Below are 3,870 nucleotides of genomic sequence, written 5' to 3'. Positions count from 1 at the left end.
GTTCCTCCACAGTCTTCAGAACCCTACCTTTGACCCTGTAATCCACATTTAAATTTGTCCTACCAAAATGAATCACCTCACATTTATCAGGGTTAAACTCCATTTGCCATTTTTCAGCCCAGCTTTGCATCCTATCTGTGTCTCTTTGCAGTCTACAACAGCCCTCCACCTCATCCACTACTCCACCAATCTTGGTGTCATCAGAAAATTTACTGATCCACCCTTCAGCCCCCTCCTCTAAGTCATGAATAAAAATCACAAAGAGCAGAGGACCAAGCACTGATCCCTGTGGCACTCCGCTAGCAACCTGCCTCCGGTCCGAAAATTTTCCATCCACCACCACCTCTGTCTTCGATCAGATAACCAGTTACCTATCCAATCGGCCAACCTTCCCTCTATTCCACACCTCCTTACTTTCATCATAAGCCGACCATGGGGGACCTTATCAAACACCTTACTAAAATCCATGTATATGACATCAACTGCCCTACCTTCATCAACACACTTAGTTACCTCCTCAAAAAATTCTATCAAATTTGTGAGGCACGACTTGCCCTTCACGAATCCGTGCTGACTATCCTGGATTAATCCGCATCTTTCTAAATGGTCGTAAATCCCATCCCTAAGGACCTTTTCCATCAACTTACCAACCACTGAAGTAAGACTAACCAGCCTATAATTACCAGGGTCATTTCTATTCCCTTTCTTAAACAGAGGAACAACATTCACCACTCTCCAGTCCTCTGGCACCATCCCCGTGGACAGCGAGGACCCAAAGATCAAAGGCAAAGGCTCTGCAATCTCATCCCTTGCCGCCCAAAGAATCCTAGGATATATTTCATCAGGCCCAGGGGACTTATCGACCTTCAGTTTATTCAAAACTGCTAGTACATCCTCCCTCTGAACATCTACTTCCTCCAGCCAATTCGCCTGTAACACCTTCTCTTCCTCAAAAACATGGCCCCTCTCCTTGGTGAACACTGAAGAAAAGTATTCATTCATCACCTCTCCTATCTCTACTGACTCCATACACAAGTTCCCACTCCTGTCCTTGACCAGCCCTAACCTCACCCTGGTCATTCTTTTATTCCTCACATAAGAGTAAAAAGCCTTGGGGTTTTCCTTGATCCGACCCGCCAAGGACTTCTCATGCCCCCTCCTAGCTCTCCTAAGCCCCTTTTTCAGCTCATTCCTTGCTAACTTGTAACCCTCAATCAAGCCATCTGAACCTTGTTTCCTCATCCCCTCAATTGAGCCATCTGAACCTTGTTTCCTCATCCCTACATAAGCTTCCCTCTTCCTTTTGGAAGACATTCCACCTCTTTTGTGAACCATGGTTCCCTCACTCGGCCATTTCTTCCCTGCCTGACAGGGACATACCTATCAAGGACACCCAGTATTTGTTCCTTGAAAAAGTTCCACTTTTCATTCGTGCCTTTCCCTGACAGTTTCTGTTCCCATCTTATGCCCCCTAATTCTTGCCTCATCGCATCATAATTACCTCTCCCCCAATTATAAACCTTGCCCTGCCATACAGCCCTATCCCTCTCCATTGCAATAACAAAAGAACCGAATTGTGGTCACTATCTCCAAAGTGCTCTCCCACAACCAAATCTAACACTTGGCCCGGTTCATTTCCCAGTACCAAATCCAATGTGGCCCCACCTCTTGTCAGCCTATCCACATATTGTGTCAGGAAACCCTCCTGCACACACTGCATAAAAACTGCCCCATCCGAACTATTCGACCTACAAAGGTTCCAATCAATATTTGGAAAGTTAAAGTCCCCCATGACAACTACCCTGTGACCCCCACACCTATCCATAATCTGCTTAGCAATTTCTTCGGTGGATTAGGTGGATTGGCCATGCTAAATTGCACCTTAGTGTCCAAAGATGTGCAGGTTAGGTGGATTGGCCATGCTAAATTGCCCCTTAGTGTCCAAAGATGTGCAGGTTAGGTGGATTGGCCATGCTATATTGCCCCTTAGTGTCCAAAGATGGGCAGGTTAGGTGGATTGGCCATGCTAAATTCCCCTTAGTGTCCAAAGATGGGTAGGTTAGATGGATTGGCCATGCTAAATTGCCCCTTAGTATCTAAAGATGTGCAGGTTAGGTGGATTGACCATGCTAAATTGCCCCTTAGTGTCCAAAGATGGGTAGGTTAGATGGATTGGCCATGCTAAATTGCCCCTTAGTGTCCAAAGATGTGCCAGTAAGGTGGATTAGTCATGGTAAATGTGTGGAGTTTCCGGGTAGGACGGGTGGGACTGGATGTGATGCTCTTTCAGGGAATCGGTGCAAACTCCCATTATAGAATCCCTATGGTGCATTTGGAGGCCATTCGGCCTATCGAGTCAGGCCCACCCACCCACCTTGATGGGCCGAATGGCCTCCTTCTGCGGTTTCCAAAGTGGGCCAGGAAAAGAGACATTCACCAAGTTCCCCCGTCTGCCTCCGGAGTGAGGCGTGGTCCCAGGTGACTGGGAGTTGTTTTCAGAGAGATGATTGAAGACCCCTTTAATACGCAGACGGCTTTTGTCTCATTACAGCTTCCAAATTGAAGGAGAGATATGCATGAAATGAGTCTAATCAAGGCGGGGAGGGGGGGATCCCGAGGAGAGCGGCGGGGGTCCTGAGAATTTCAATGAAGCAGCTGCGACTTCATAGTTACCTATTATTAAGAAGGAAAACAGAGGGATGGAGAGTAAAATCAGCCGAGGGTTCTCGCGTTGCATACAGACAGCCGTCTGCAGAGACAACAGGTCAATTTTGAACACTGTGCTACCCAGTTGTCATTTCCAATTTGTCCAGTTTGTGAAGGTTGAGTGAGTAAGAGTGACTTGCGTTCTGATTTAACATAGCTTCCGATCCCCTGTGTAGGGAGCGATTGCAGAATGCCAAGGGGCCCCGCTTTAAGACTGAGATGTTAAGTTGCCGGCGTTGCACTGGAGTGGGCACAGTAAGAAGTCTCAACAACACCAAGTTAAAGTCCAAAAGGTTTATTTCTTTTCTGAATCATGAACAAGCTTTATTTCCATACAGGGAAGAACAGAGGAAACTATTGGTTCACTTTGTCCTTGCTATATGTACAGAACAAAATGCTTCTCGAATCAATTGAGGGTGAGCCTATCAAACAGGTACTCTCCCATGCCATTCTCAGGGGCTCCCAGTCTCTTCAGGTTGGTGATGTGATCTCCAAGCTTCTTGATCATCTTCACTTGTTCATCCAAGTAGTGAGTCTCCAGGAAGTCACGGATGAGGGTCGGTGTTCCCAGAGGAGAGTTTGTGCAGATCCAGCAGACTCTGGTTCACATTCTTCTCCATCTGCAGAGCTCTCTCTGCATTGCCCCCAGACCATTGTTCCACTCATCCTGCTCTGGCTTCTTGACATCCTCCAGGATGAGTCTGCCTCCACGTTTATTCTGGAATTCCATCAGTTTCTCAGCGTGTTCCCGTTCCTCGTGTGACTGCTCCTTGAAGAACTCAGCAAAGTGACTCAGGGCAACATCATCCCGGTCAAAGAAAGAGAACATGGAGAGGTAAACATAGGAAGAATAGAGCTCCAGGTTGATCTGCTTGTTAACAGCATCCTCACAGTCCTTGTGGTAGTTCTGACGCACTTGGGAAGCCATCTTCACGATTCCTATCACCTAGAAAGTTCTAGAACAGGTTTATTTGGTAGCACGAGCTTTCGGAGCGCTGCTCCTTCATCAGGTGAGTGACTAGCTGAAGGAGCCGCGCTCCGAAAGCTCGTGATTCCAAATAAACCTGTTGGACTTTAACCCTGGTGTTGTGAGACTCCTTGCTTTAAGACTGAGATGCGGGGGAATTTTATCTCTGAGTCTCTGGAACTCCTTGCCACAGAGGG

The 3,870-nt window shown here is 47.2% G+C and overlaps 1 pseudogene; it reads right to left on the bottom strand.

Moving 5' to 3' along the window:
- Positions 1-3,112: 3,112 nt before the first annotated feature.
- LOC144509470 (ferritin, heavy subunit pseudogene) lies at positions 3,113-3,634 on the bottom strand (annotated as a pseudogene).
- Positions 3,635-3,870: the final 236 nt, after the last annotated feature.

Source organism: Mustelus asterias, chromosome 21, assembly GCF_964213995.1.
Source record: "Mustelus asterias chromosome 21, sMusAst1.hap1.1, whole genome shotgun sequence".
Classification (NCBI taxonomy): Eukaryota; Metazoa; Chordata; class Chondrichthyes; order Carcharhiniformes; family Triakidae; genus Mustelus; species Mustelus asterias.
The sequence above is the reverse complement of the archived record's forward strand: the minus strand, read 5'-3'. Positions and strand labels throughout refer to the sequence as shown.